Raw genomic sequence first — 16452 nt, forward strand, 5'->3', positions numbered from 1 at the left:
CGTTACACTGTATGGGGGCCACAAGGAGATGTTACACTGTATGGGGGCAGCCTCAAGGAGACGTTATACTGTATGGGGGGCCACAAGGATACGTTACACTGTATGGGGGCCACAAGGAGACGTTACACTGTATGGTGGCAGCCTCAAGGAGACGTTACACTGTATGGGGGCCACAAGGAGACGTTATACTGTATGGGGGCAGCCACAAGGAGACATTATACTGTATAGGGGCTGTCACAAGGAGACGTTATACTGTATGGGGGCAGCCACAAGGAGACGTTATACTGTATGGGGGCAGCCACAAGGAGACGTTATACTGTATGGGGGCAGCCACAAGGAGACGTTATACTGTATGGGGGCAGCCACAAGGAGACGTTATACTGTATGGGGGCAGCCACAAGGATACGTTACACTGTATGGGGGCCACAAGGAGACGTTACACTGTATGGGGGCTGCCACAAGGAGACGTTATACTGTATGGGGGCAGCCACAAGGAGACGTTATACTGTATGGGGGCAGCCACAAGGAGATGTTATACTGTACTGGGGCAGCCACAAGGAGACGTTATACTGTATGGGGGCAGCCACAAGGAGACGTTATACTGTATGGGGGCAGCCACAAGGAGATGTTATACTGTATGGGGGGCCACATGGAGACGTTATACTGTATGGGGGCAGCCACAAGGAGACGTTATACTCTATGGGGGCAGCCACAAGGAGACGTTATACTGTATGGGGGCAGCCACAAGGAGAAGTTATACTGTATGGGGGCAGCCACAAGGATACGTTACACTGTATGGGGGCCACAAGGAGACGTTACACTGTATGGGGGCTGCCACAAGGAGACGTTACACTGTATGGGGGCAGCCACAAGGAGACGTTATACTGTATGGGGGCAGCCACAAGGAGACGTTACACTGTATGGGGGCCACAAGGAGACGTTATACTGTATGGGGGCAGCCACAAGGAGACATTATACTGTATAGGGGCTGTCACAAGGAGACGTTATACTGTATGGGGGAAGCCACAAGGAGACGTTATACTGTATGGGGGCAGCCACAAGGAGACGTTATACTGTATGGGGGCAGCCACAAGGAGACGTTATACTGTATGGGGGCAGCCACAAGGAGACGTTACACTGTATGGGGGCTGCCACAAGGAGACGTTACACTGTATGGGGGCAGCCACAAGGAGACGTTATACTGTATGGGGGCAGCCACAAGGAGACGTTACACTGTATGGGGGCCCCAAGGAGACGTTACACTGTATGGGGGCAGCCTCAAGGAGACGTTACACTGTATGGGGGTCACAAGGAGACGTTATACTGTATGGGGGCAGCCACAAGGAGACGTTATACTGTATGGGGGCAGCCACATGGAGACGTTATACTGTATGGGGGGCCACAAGGAGACGTTATACTGTAGGGGGGCCACAAGGAGACGTTATACTGTAGGGGGGGCCACAAGGAGATGTTATACTGTATGGGGGCCACAAGGAGCGCAGCCGCAAGGAGACATTACATACAGTATGGGGGCAGCTGCGCCTGCAGCAGCCACAAAAGGAGACATTACTTAGAGTATGTAGCTGGAGGGCAGCAGCTGCCCCCCCCCCCCCCCCCATGTCTTATGGCCACTTGTGTGACTGTGACTTGTCACCTGCCTGCCAGGCTGCCACCACCATAATTCTTTCTTGTTGGTCATGCTCATCATGTCATGGGGGAGCCGGGAGGTACTGGAGGGAGTCGAGGGACTCATGATGGCCCACTGGCAGGCATGAAGGACTGAGTGGGCTGTGGGCCAAGACATATAACTGGGGTAATAGGCAGAGTGGACTGGAGTGACATTACAAACCTTTTACCACTCGCTGCTGTAGTCTGTATGTACTGCGCTGCTCTAGTCTCAGCCTGGGGGCGTCACCTGATTCCGACGTTAGACGTCGGTCGGTGGGCGGAGACAGTCACAGCACATTCAGAGCAAGCAGGAGGAGCCGCTGGTAGATATAGATAATGATGGGGGAGGGCAGCGGCGCCGCGGACTCAGTTTTTAAAGCTGTGACGTCACGAAATATACCGCGGTATTAGGAAACGGCGATATCGCCATATCGCAGTTTTTTTTATATCGCGGTATATCGAAAAACCGGTATATCGCCCAACCCTAGGTGGTACTCTGCCGAGTACCGCATGTGCTCAAGCGCCTTGCTCGAGTCTCCCTCCCGCACGTTTCACGGCTGCTAAGCAGCCAATAAACATGCAGGTAAGTACTGCCATCACTGTAATGCCAGTAGCCATGTTGGCCACTGGCATTACAGTGATTGGCTGGCCGGAACGCGTCATCGGGTGCTATATAGCACCCGATGACGCGGGTTCGGCTCATTGTGAGTCAGGAAGAGCTGCTCTTAGGAAGGGACAGATAGTGTAGGGAGTGTGATCGCAATATATTCAATCGAAAAATGTTTCAAAGACCCAAAAGTCCTTTTAAGGACTATTGCGTGTGGTGGTAGGCTGGCAGCAATATAATATAGCCAGCAATTTTTTTTTCCCATACTTTGAAATATTTTTTCGATAGAGGGTGTCTGCAGTGACTTGTGACATCTGTGCTGCAATACCTTCTGTGTGTCAGGGCCAGAAATAGGAAAAATATAATTGTAAACAATTATATTTTTTCCATAATTTATCCACATTTTTTCTATAAACGGTCCCTTCAGTGAATTGTCATATCTGTGCTGCAATAGCGTGTGTGTGTCAGGCCCAGATATTGGGAAAAATATTAGCGAAAACAATTATATTTTTTCTATAATTTATCCACACTTTGCCTATAAACGGTGTCTGCAGTAAATTGTCACATCTGTGCTGCAATAGCGTGTGTGTGTGTCAGGGCCAGATATTGGGAAACATATTAGCGAAAACAATTATATTTTTTCCATAATTTATCCACACTTTGCCTATAAACGGTGTCTGCAGTGAATTGTCACATCTGCGCTGCAATAGTGTGTGTGTGTGTGTGTAAGGCCCAGTTATTGGGAAAAATATTAGCAAAAACAATTATATTTTTCCCAGAATTTATCCACACTTTGCCTATAAACGGTGTCTGCAGTAAATTGTCACATCTGCACTGCAATAGCGTGTGTGTCAGGGCCAGATATTGGGAAAAATATTACTGACAACAATAATATTTTTTCCATCATTTTTCCATCATTTTCCTATAAACGGTCCCTGCAGTGAATTGTCACATCTGTGCTGCAATAGCGTGTGTATGTGTCAGACCCAGATATTGGGAAAAATATTAGTGAAAACAATTTATCCACATTTTTCCTAAAAACGGTCCCTTATAACATATAACATTTAATATGAAGAAGGCCAGCATTAAGGGACGGGGAAGTGGCCGTGATGGTGATGGTGCACGCAGAGGTCGTGGCCCTGGGCGTGCTGAAACTGTGCCTGCTGCCAGAACACAAGAAAAACAATCATCAAAGATACCTAGCTTCATGTCCCAGTTTGCAGGGCGGCGCAGGACACCACTCTTGAAGTCAGCCCAGTCCGAGCAGGTGGTCAGTTGGATTGCAGCAGATAGTGCTTCCAGTCGGTTAAGCACCACCCTGTATTCCACCAAGTCGAGTAGCCAGGAGTCTGGTCCACACAATTCTCACCCTGATCCTCCTTCCTCCCACCATTTACAGTCTGGCCAAACAAGTGATCCCACACTCGGATATTCCGAGGACCTCTTTGCATCGCCATTAATTGATTTGGCCCTCTCGCCAAGCACGCTTGAAGAGGGACCTGAGATCTTGTGCCCCGATTCCCAACCTCTTGAGCATCCAGAGTCACAAGAACATGACGCTGGGGAATTAGTGTGTTATGAGGTGGATGATGATGAGACACAGTTGCCAATGACTCAACCGCAATTACTGTCTCAATAGGTTGAGGAAGAGGATGACACACAGTTGTCAATCACTGAGGTTGTGGTTAGGTCAACAAATCAGGAGGATGATCAGAGTGAGGAAGTGGAAGAAGAGGTGCTGGAAGATGAGGTCACTGACCCAACCTGAGAAGGTGGCAACAAGCCGAGCGAGGAGAGCAGTACAGAGGGGGAGGGATCTGCAGCACTGCAACAGGCTGGAAGAGGCAGTGGGGTGGCAAAAGGTAGAAGGTGGGCACCACCGAACAGGCCCGCAACTGTTCCATGGAGCACCCCCATGCGTAAATCTCCCTTGCCAAAGGGGTAGGTGTTTGGTAGTATGGCGCTTTTTTGAGGAAAGTGCGGACGACAAAAGAATAGTAGTTTTCAACCTGTGCCACACCAAAATGAGCCGGGGCGTGAACACTAGCAACCTCACCACCACCATCATGATCCGCCACATGGCATCAAAGCACCCTAATAGGTGGGGCGAACACCTGGGTCCACAATCTGTGTCTTCGGGTCACACCACTGCCTCCTCTTCCCCTGTGTTACTTGCTGGTCAATCCCCTGTCCAAAACGCAGGCCCGGATGCCTCCCGGCCTGCACCTGGACCTTTGCAAGCACCATCAGTGACCACATCCACTTCTCTATCCCAGCGCAGTGTCCAAATGTCATTACCCCAGGCATTTGAACGCAAGAACAAATACCCAACCACCTACCCACAGGCCATAACACTAAATGCGCAGCTTTCCAAATTACTGGCCCTGGAAATGTTGCCATTTAGGCTTGTGGACACTGATGCCTTTCGCAGCCTGATGTCGGTGGCCGTCCCTCATTACGCAGTCCCCAGCCACCACTATTTTTCAAGGTGTGCCGTGCCAGCCTTACACCAACATGTGTCCCTTAACATCACACGTGCCCTGACCAACGCAGTTACTGGGATGGTCCACTTAACCACGGACACGTGGACTAGTGCTTTCGGCCAGGGACGCTACATTTCCCTGACGGCACACTGGGTGAATGTTGTGGAGGCCAGGAGCGACTCGTACCCTGGAATGGCACAGGTGCTACCGACGCCAAAGATTGCGGGCCCCAATTCCATCAGGGTTTCCGCCACCACCTACGTTAGTGGCTCCAACCCCCACTTCTCCTCCGCCTCCTCCTCCTCCACTTCCACCTCATAATTATCTGCGTGCAGCACCAGTCAGTCATTAGTCGGTAGCTGGAAGCAGTGTAGCACTGCAGTGGGGAAGCGGCCGTGCTGAAGCTGATCTGTCTAGGTGACAAACAGCACACCGCCGCAGAGCTGTGGCAGGGGATAAGAGACCAGACTGAGCTGTGGCTCTCGCCACTCAACCTAGAACCAGGCATGGATGTGTCTGATAATGGCCATAACTTGGTTGGGGCTTTGGAGCTGGGCAGCCTTAGACACATCCCATGCTTTGCCCACGTATTCAACCTTGTGGTTCAGTGGTTTCTAAAAACATACCCCAATTTGCCTGAGCTACTGGTGAAGGTGTGCCGCGTGTGTGCATATTTCCGCAAGTCACCGACAGCTTCAGCCGGTCTGTCAAAGCTGCAGCAGCGCATTAAATTACCAGCTCACCGGCTGTTGTGTGACGTGAGCACACGCTGGAACTCCACATTCCACATGTTGGCTAGGCTTTGTGAGCAGCAGAGGGCAGTTGTGGAATACCAGCTGCAACATGATCGTCACCTTTCCAGTCAGCTTTTGCTATTCACAAGCGAGACTCTGTGAGGTTTTACGCAACTTTGAGGAATCAACACAGCTGGTTAGCGGCGATAACGCTGTTATCAGCGTCACCATCCCACTTCTGTCTTCTCAAACGCTCGCTGCTCACAATTAAGGACGACGCTGTGCATGTGGAAGAGGTGGAAATGGGGGAAGACATTACACAGGTTGATGATAGCCAGACCACCCTCAGTTCGTCTTCTCAGTGCGAATTGGAGGCTGAAGAGGAGGAGGAGGAGCAGGAGACGGTTGCCTCAGCTACAGAGGGTAGTACCCATGGAAGTTTAATTCTATCTGTTCTGCGTGGGTGGGCAGAAGAGGAGGAAGAGGATGGGGAGATTAAGAGTGATCCTCTTGATGATAACAGCGAAGTCTCGCCAGTTGGTACTCTGGCACACATGGCTGACTTCATGTTAGGCTGCCTTTCCCACGACCCACGCGTTATACGCATTTTAAACAACACGGATTACTGGTTGTTCACCCTTCTCAACTCCCGCTACAAAGAGAACTTCTCATCTCTCATTCCTCTGGTGGAGAGGACGAGCAAAATGGTGCAATACCAGAAGATCCTTGTTGGAAAATTGCTCCAAAATTTTCCATCTGACAACGCTGGCGGCAGAGTCCGTACTTCCTTGGCCAACCGAGGAGGGGAGACAAGGGGAACACACAGCAGTTCCAACAGAGGCAGGGCAACACTCTCCAAAGCCTGGGACAGTTTCATGACACCCCAACAGCACCCCTACCTTGATGTGTGGCCTACTGCCACAAGGAGAGAAAAATTTTGGAAGATGGTGAAGGAGTACATAGCAGACCGTGTCAGCGTCCTCAATGATCCCTCAGTCCCTTACAACTACTGGGTGTCCAAGCTGGACACGTGGCACGAACTGGGGCTCTACGCTTTGGAGATGCTGGCCTGCCCTGTCTGAGCGTTTTGTCTGAGCGTGTATTTATTGCTGCTGGTGGCATTATAACAGAAAAGCGTATCTTCTTGACAACTGAAAATGCTGACAGGTTGACTCATATAAAAATGAACATGGCCTGGATTGACCATGACTTCTTGACTCCACCAGAGGAATGCTGATGAACATAAAGGCACTTTACATGTGTTGTTTTTAATGTAGTTAATAGACTGTATTCCCATGCACCCCTTCTACCACAAACAAGGGTATATGGTTGAATCTTCCTTGCCTCCTCCTCCTCCTCCTCTTCCGTCATATCAACATGCATTGGTTATTCGTCACATATAATGCCCTCGCATATATGGCCATATATAATTTTTTAGAGGGTCCGCTCACCAGCAGGCCCTCACATATTTTTAGAGGGTCCATTCACCAGCAGGCCCTCACATCTAAGTTTTTACAGGGTCCGCTCACCAGCAGGCCCTCACATATAATTTTTTAGAGGGTCCGCTCAGCTGCAGGCCCTCGCATATAATGTTTTATAGGGTCAGCTCACCTGCAGGCACTCGCATATAATGTTTTACAGGGTCAGCTCACCTGCAAGCCCGCAACTCAATTCTTTTACAGGGTCAGCACAACTGCAGGCCCGCAACTCATGCTGACTTGCTTTGAAATAGTAGCCATTGCCGTTTATCAGGCTCCCTCTCTGAAATCGAACAATGATTCCCCGTTACCGGTGGTCACCATTAGTGATGGACGAACATCTGCTGGGACGGTTCGCGAACGCGGGTCCTATTCATTTTAATGGCAGGCGAACCTGAAAAACCTCCAGTTCATGTTTGCAGCCACAAAATACTTACTAGATGTGCACACATAGTCCCACAACATGGACACTGACATACCAGAAGTATTAAGCGAATCTGCGATCTACAAGCATTATTTCTTTATATGCGAAATTTCGGCAAAGGCGTGGCCTACAGCAACTGGTTTGCACCGACTAGAAATTAAATGGATGCGATGGTTAGAAACAAGTTCAGCGACGAAGAGGAAGAACTCCTGGTGACTGTAAGAAATCTTACATTAAAGTAGTGTATTTGATTACATTTCACCTGCATGTCTGAACAATCGCTTTATATGCATAAAGAGTGTTATAAAAAAATCGCCAATGCGACCTTCTGCGATTCTAATTTTTCTTAAGTGCACCAAACTTCACATTTCATAATGTCTCACTAGATATTAGTGATTGTTGCACTAAGTACTCCTGTGACATCACACCCACTATGTTAGTAGCATATTTGTATGGAAAGCAGAGAAATACGCTGCTCAAAAAAATAAAGGGAACACAAAAATAACACATCCTAGATCTGAATTTATTAAATATTCTTCTGAAATACTTTGTTCTTTACATAGTTGAATGTGCTGACAACAAAATCACACAAAAAAAAAAAAATGGAAATCAAATTTTTTAACCCATGGAGGTCTGGATTTGGAGTCACACTCAAAATTAAAGTGGAAAAACACACTACAGGCTGATCCAACTTTGATGTAATGTCCTTAAAACAAGTCAAAATGAGGCTCAGTAGTGTGTGTGGCCTCCACGGGCCTGTATGACCTCCCTACAACGCCTGTGCATGCTCCTTATGAGGTGGCGGACGGTCTCCTGAGGGATCTCCTCCCAGACCTGGACTAAAGCATCTGCCAACTCCTGGACAGTCTGTGGTGCAACGTGATGTTGGTGGATAGAGCGAGACATGATGTCCCAGATGTGCTCAATTGGATTCAGGTGTGGGGAACGGGCGGGCCAGTCCATAGCATCAATGCCTTCGTCTTGCAGGAACTGCTGACACACTCCAGCCACATGAGGTCTAGCATTGTCTTGCATTAGGAGGAACCCAGGGCCAACCGCACCAGCATATGGTCTCACAAGGGGTCTGAGGATCTCATCTCGGTACCTAATGGCAGTCAGGCTACCTCTGGCGAGCACATGGAGGGCTGTGCGGCCCTCCAAAGAAATGCCACCCCACACCATTACTGACCCAATCCCAAACCGGTCATGCTGGAGGATGTTGCAGGCAGCAGAACGTTCTCCACGGCGTCTCCAGACTCTGTCACGTCTGTCACATGTGCTCAGTGTGAACCTGCTTTCATCTGTGAAGAGCACAGGGCGCCAGTGGCGAATTTGCCAATCTTGGTGTTCTCTGGCAAATGCCAAACGTCCTGCACGGTGTTGGGCTGTAAGCACAACCCCCACCTGTGGACTTCGGGCCCTCATATCACCCTCATGGAGTCTGTTTCTGACAGTTTGAGCAGACACATGCACATTTGTGGCCTGCTGGAGGTCACTTTGCAGGACTCTGGCAGTGCTCCTCCTGTTCCTCCTTGCACAAAGGCGGAGGTAGCGGTCCTGCTGCTGGGTTGTTGCCCTCCTACGGCCTCCTCCACGTCTCCTGATGTACTGGCCTGTCTCCTGGTAGCGCCTCCATGCTCTGGACACTACGCTGACAGACACAGCAAACCTTCTTGCCACAGCTCGCATTGATGTGCCATCCTGGATAAGCTGCACTACCTGAGCCACTTGTGTGGGTTGTAGACTCCGTCTCATGCTACCACTAGAGTGAAAGCACTGCCAGCATTCAAAAGTGACCAAAACATCAGCCAGGAAGCATAGGAACTGAGAAGTGGTCTGTGGTCACCACCTGCAGAACCACTCCTTTATTGGGGGTGTCTTGCTAATTGCCTATAATTTCCACCTGTTGTCTATCCCATTTGCACAACAGCATGTGAAATTGATTGTCACTCAGTGTTGCTTCCTAAGTGGACAGTTTGATTTCACAGAAGTGTGATTGACTTGGAGTTACATTGTGTTGTTTAAGTGTTCCCTTTATTTTTTTGAGCAGTGTATATTTCACATGCACATTGCACATCCATTGTCATGCCGCATACTACATACTGCACACACACACTATATACTGCACACACACACACACACACACCATATACCGCACACACACAGACACACACTATATACCGCACACACACAGAGTCTATAGATTATAGTTTGTATCCTGTTGGTCAGGACTCAGGAGAAGCTTTCTTTGTCAGACCGCCAGTATTTGCTGGTTCATTTAGAGTTACCCAGGGTGCATCCCGGGGAAGCGAACCAGCTGTACACCCCATACCGTGCCTTCACTTCACTAGACAGGTACATCTCTGCTTAGCTGGACAATATCTGATAGCTCAGACCCCACACACATACAGCCATAATACAATCCCATCTTCTAACTGTAACAGTAAGGCCGCATGCACACAGGCGTGTTTTTCACAACTACGGACCGTAAAAACGCAGGCTGCTGTCCTGCAGAGTGGATGAGCGCACGGCGTCATTGGTTGCTAACTCGCTATAACGCCGTGCGCTTCTTGCCGCCACCGCTGTACAGTAATACACTTGTATAGATCATACAAGTGTATCACAGTACAGCGGTGGTGGCCAGAAGCGCACGGTGTCATAGCAACTAATGACGCCGTGCGCTCGTCCACTCTGCAAGACGGCAGGACGGGTTTGTACGGTCCGTAGTTGTGAAAAAACACGTCCGTGTGCAGGCGGCCTAAATCTAATATTTCCACTTCAAAGCCTTAAATACTTTTTGCAGTTTACTTGAGTAAATTATTTTCAATACTATTATTGTTAAAAAATGCCCAGGTAGATGCGTAAATAACTTTTGTATGTTTTGCCAACACTCTGTATTGTATACAGTGCTAAGCAAAAGTATTCACCTCCCTTCACTTCGTTCTTTTTGTTGTTGTCTCACATCCTGGAATTAACGTGGATTGTTTGAGGATTTGCATCTTTTAATTTGTAGAGCATGCCCACTTAGACCTTTTTTAACCCCTTAAGGACCGGGCTCATTTTCACCTTAAGGACCAGGCTCATTTTCACCTTAAGGACCAGGCCATTTTTTGCAAATCTGACCAGTGTCACTTTAAGTGCTCATAACTTTAAAACGCTTTGACTTACCCAGGCCGTTCTGAGATTGTTTTTTCGTCACATATTGTACTTCATGACACTGCTAAAATTGGGTCAAAAAAGTTAATTTTTTTGCATAAAAAAATACAATTTTTACCGTAAATTTTGAAAAATTAGCAAATTTCAAATTTTCAGTTTCTCTACCTCTGTAATACATAGTAATACCCCCAAAAATTGTGATGACTTTACATTCCCCATATGTCTACTTCATGCTTGAATTGTTTTGGGAATGATATTTTATTTTTTGGGGATGTTACAAGGCTTAGAAGTTTAGAAGCAAATTTTGAAATTTTCAGAAATCTTCAAAATCCCACTTTTTATGGACCAGTTCAGGTTTGAAGTCATATTGTGAGGCTTAGATAATAGAAACCTCCCAAAAATGACCCCATTCTAGAAACTACACCCCTCAAGGTATTCAAAACTGTTTTTTCAAACTTTGTTAACCCTTTAGGTGTTCCACAAGAGTTAATGGCAGATGGAGAAACAATTTTGAAATTTATATTTTTTGGAAAATTTTCCAATATAATCAATTTTTTCCAGGAGTAAAACAAGGGTTAACTGCCAAACAACACTCAAAATGGGTTGCCCTGATTCTGTAGTTTGCAAAAACACCCCATATGTGGTCGTAAACTACTGTTTGGCCGAACGGTAGCACATAGAAGGAGGGGAACACCATATGGGTTTTGGAAGGCAGATTTGGCAGGACTGGTTTTGTTTATACCATGTCCCATTTGAAGCCCCCTGTTGCACCCCTAGAATAGAAATTTCAAAAAAGTGACTCCATCTAAGAAAGTACACCCCTCAAGGTATTCAAAACTGGGTTTACAAACTTTGTTAACCCTTTAGGTGTTCCACAAGAGTTAATGGCAGATGGAGAAACAATTTTGAAATTTCTATTTTTTGGAAAATTTTCCAATATAATCAATTTTTTCCAGGAGTAAAACAAGGGTTAACTGCCAAACAACACTCAAAATGGGTTGCCCTGATTCTGTAGTTTGCAAAAACACCCCATATGTGGTCGTAAACTACTGTTTGGCCGAACGGTAGCACATAGAAGGAGGGGAACACCATATGGGTTTTGGAAGGCAGATTTGGCAGGACTGGTTTTGTTTATACCATGTCCCATTTGAAGCCCCCTGTTGCACCCCTAGAATAGAAATTTCAAAAAAGTGACTCCATCTAAGAAAGTACACCCCTCAAGGTATTCAAAACTGGGTTTACAAACTTTGTTAACCCTTTAGGTGTTCCACAAGAGTTAATGGCAGATGGAGAAACAATTTTGAAATTTCTATTTTTTGGAAAATTTTCCAATATAATCAATTTTTTCCAGGAGTAAAACAAGGGTTAACTGCCAAACAACACTCAAAATGGGTTGCCCTGATTCTGTAGTTTGCAAAAACACCCCATATGTGGTCGTAAACTACTGTTTGGCCGAACGGTAGCACATAGAAGGAGGGGAACACCATATGGGTTTTGGAAGGCAGATTTGGCAGGACTGGTTTTGTTTATACCATGTCCCATTTGAAGCCCCCTGTTGCACCCCTAGAATAGAAATTTCAAAAAAGTGACTCCATCTAAGAAAGTACACCCCTCAAGGTATTCAAAACTGGGTTTACAAACTTTGTTAACCCTTTAGGTGTTCCACAAGAGTTAATGGCAGATGGAGAAACAATTTTGAAATTTCTATTTTTTGGAAAATTTTCCAATATAATCAATTTTTTCCAGGAGTAAAACAAGGGTTAACTGCCAAACAACACTCAAAATGGGTTGCCCTGATTCTGTAGTTTGCAAAAACACCCCATATGTGGTCGTAAACTACTGTTTGGCCGAACGGTAGCACATAGAAGGAGGGGAACACCATATGGGTTTTGGAAGGCAGATTTGGCAGGACTGGTTTTGTTTATACCATGTCCCATTTGAAGCCCCCTGTTGCACCCCTAGAATAGAAATTTCAAAAAAGTGACTCCATCTAAGAAAGTACACCCCTCAAGGTATTCAAAACTGGGTTTACAAACTTTGTTAACCCTTTAGGTGTTCCACAAGAGTTAATGGCAGATGGAGAAACAATTTTGAAATTTCTATTTTTTGGAAAATTTTCCAATATAATCAATTTTTTCCAGGAGTAAAACAAGGGTTAACTGCCAAACAACACTCAAAATGGGTTGCCCTGATTCTGTAGTTTGCAAAAACACCCCATATGTGGTCGTAAACTACTGTTTGGCCGAACGGTAGCACATAGAAGGAGGGGAACACCATATGGGTTTTGGAAGGCAGATTTGGCAGGACTGGTTTTGTTTATACCATGTCCCATTTGAAGCCCCCTGTTGCACCCCTAGAATAGAAATTTCAAAAAAGTGACTCCATCTAAGAAAGTACACCCCTCAAGGTATTCAAAACTGGGTTTACAAACTTTGTTAACCCTTTAGGTGTTCCACAAGAGTTAATGGCAGATGGAGAAACAATTTTGAAATTTCTATTTTTTGGAAAATTTTCCAATATAATCAATTTTTTCCAGGAGTAAAACAAGGGTTAACTGCCAAACAACACTCAAAATGGGTTGCCCTGATTCTGTAGTTTGCAAAAACACCCCATATGTGGTCGTAAACTACTGTTTGGCCGAACGGCAGGACATAGAAGAAGGGGAACGTCATTTTTGGAAGGCAGATTTTGCTGGACTGGTTTATTGACACCATGTACCCTTTCAAGCCCCCTGATGCACCCCTAGAGTAGAAACTCCATAAAAGTGACCCCATCTAGGAAACTACGGGATAAGGTGGTTGTTGTTTTGGGACTATTTTTGGGGTAAATTTGATTTTTGGTTGCTCTATATTAGTCTTTTTTGAGGCAATGTAACAAAAAAATGTAATTCTAAAATTGTTTCTACATTCACTATTTGGTTTTGTGGAACACCTAAAGGGTTAACATAGTTTGTAAAGTAACTTTTGAATACCTTGAGGGGTGTAGTTTCTTAGATGGGGTCACTTTTTTGGAGTTTCTAGTCTAGGCTACATCAGGGGGGGCTTCTAATGGGACATGGTGTCAAAAAAAAAACTGTCCATCAATATCTGCCTTCCAGAAACCATATGGAGTTCCCTTCGTTCTATGCCCTGCCGTGCGGCTATATAGCCATTTACGACCACATATGGGGTGTTTCTGCAAACTACAGAATCGGGGCAATAAATATTTAGTTTTGTTTGGCTGTTAACCCTTGCTTTATTACCGGCAAAATGGATTCAAATTGAAATTTTGCCCAAAAATTGGTGTTTTGGCACAGTTTTTATTTTATATTTTTAACACCGTTCATCCGAGGCGTTTGGTCAAAAGTTATTTTTATAGCGACGACTTTTACGCACGCGACGATGCCCAATATGTATGGCTCTCAGACTTTGGAGACACTAAGCAGGCATCCTAAAACTGCGGCCCTCCAGATATTGTAAAACTACAATTCCCACCATGCCCTGCTGATGGCTGTAGGTTGTCTGGGCATGCTGGGAGTTATAGTTTTACAACATCTGGAGGGCCGCAGTTTGAGGATGCCTGCTCTAAAACTAATATTTTTTGGGGAAAGAAAAATTGTTTCCGTGTCTCCAAAGTCTGAGAGCCATAGTGTTTTATGTTCTCTAGTGGACTGTTGAGGATTATAAAAATTTAGTACTCCATGGAAGTGTGATACTCCCTGAAGCAATTGATAATGCAGAGGCCCGGATGATCGGGGCAAGTGTCACATTGAGTAGTGGTGTCCTTCCGTATCCCCCTCTTGTGACACACTCTGCACTTTTTTTGGGTTCGTCCCTTCTTTCCAGTATGGGGGACCACACCTGGAAAGTGTTGGCCAGGGACGATCCGGGCGCCTCCAATTCCCGAGGTACTCCGGCCTGCTCTTTCCCGGTCCGAAAAGATCAGGTCTTTGAGGACTGCCTCATAGAACTGGAGGAATGTCCCTGTGCTGCCAGCGCTTCGGGATAGTACAAAAGAGTTGTACATGGCAACCTGTACCAAGTAGACCGCAACTTTTTTGTACCATGCCCGGGTTTTGCGCATGGCGTTATATGGCGTGAGGACTTGATCAGAGAGATCAACTCCTCCCATATACCGATTGTAGTCGACGATACAATCGGGCTTGAGGACCGTTGCCGCGGTACCTCGCACAGGGACAGGGGTGGTGCCGTTACCGTGGATTGTGGACAGCATAAGGACATCCCTCTTGTCCTTATACCTGACCAGCAACAGGTTTCCACTGGTAAGGGCACGGGTCTCACCCCTGGGGATAGGTACCTGGAGGGGGTAGGCAGGGAGGCCGCGTTGATTTTTCCGCACGGTCCCACAAGCGAACGTGGATCTGGCGGCAAGGGACCTGAACAAGGGAATGCTGGTATAAAAGTTATCCACGTACAAGTGGTAACCATTATCCAGCAGTGGGTACATAAGGTCCCACACGAGTTTCCCGCTAACACCCAGAGTGGGGGGACATTCTGGGGGTTCAATACGGGAATCTCGCCCCTCGTACACACGAAATTTGTAAGTGTACCCTGAGGCACTCTCACAAATTTTGTATAGCTTCACGCCATACCTCGCCCGCTTTGTGGGAATGTATTGGCGGAAACTGAGTCTCCCCTTGAACGCAACGAGAGACTCATCAACCGCGACCTCCCTTCCAGGTACGTAGGCCTGCTGAAATGTGGCCCCAAAGTGATCGATGACCGGCCGTATCTTATACAGCCGGTCATAGGCAGGATCACTTCGGGGGGGACATGCTGCATTATCGGAATAATGCAGACATTTCCGGATGGCCTCAAACCGGTGACGTGTCATGACCATACTGTACAGTGGGGTCTGGTAGAGTATGTCCCCACTCCAGTATTGCCTGACACTGGGTTTTTGGACTAGACCCATATGCAGCACGAGGCCCCAAAATGTCCTCATTTCGGCTGCACTGACCGGCGTCCAGCCACCGGGTCTAGCCAAAACTGAGCCTGGGTTTTGAGCGACGAACTGTTGGGCGTACAGATTCGTCTGCTCCACCATCAGATTCACCAGTGAGTTACTGAAAAAAAAACTAAAATAGTCTATTTCAGTAAACCCCACTGTGGGAATCTGGATTCCAGGATTGCCAGCAAAATCCGGAATCTCAGGCTCAAAGTCCACTGGGGGACACCAGCTAAGTTCATCGGCAGGGGGCTCCGGTGGACTTATTTGGTGGGCCGGGAAACCAGTACGAACCCCAGGGCGGCTCGTACTAGGGTGGGCCACAGGATCCCTAGCATGTGGGGCCCCTGGCTCCGCCTGGCGGCGTCTCCGCCGCCTTGGTGGCTCATCGTCATCAGATGATGATGAGGAGGATGCGGATGACAAAAGGAATGTGGGGTCATCCTCATCCTCACTGGGGCTCTCAGAGTCGGAGGCAATCTGGGCGTATGCCTCCTCGGCCGAGAACATCCGGTGGGCCATGGGTGTGTGTGCGTGTAGGTGTGCGTGTGTGGCAAACTTTATTATATGTGCGTGTGTGTGGGGGCAACGGGTGTTCGCGTACTAAAAAGTCCAGGCAAAAAAATGGGCAAGTGTTAGAAAAAAAAAAAGTTAAAACTTGCTGATCAGCGGTACAACGCTGATCAGCGGTCGGTGGGGTGGTGGGGCGGGCGATGCGCTAACAGTGGACGGACGCTAAAAAGTGCCGGCCAGTCAGCGCACGCAGAAAAAAAAAAGTGGTGGTGAGTGGGGGGTGGGGGGTGCTGGTGGGGGGTGGGTGGGGGGGGGAGGCAGGTGGGGGGGGGGGGGGAAGTGGCTGGTGGGGGGTGGGTGGGGGGGCAAGTGGCAGGAGGGGTCTGGGTTAGGGTTAGATGGAAGTTTGGAAGTTTGGAATAAAAGTACTTTTTTTTTTTTT

The sequence above is a fragment of the Bufo bufo genome, chromosome 6 (assembly GCF_905171765.1).
Source record: "Bufo bufo chromosome 6, aBufBuf1.1, whole genome shotgun sequence".
Classification (NCBI taxonomy): domain Eukaryota; kingdom Metazoa; phylum Chordata; class Amphibia; order Anura; family Bufonidae; genus Bufo; species Bufo bufo.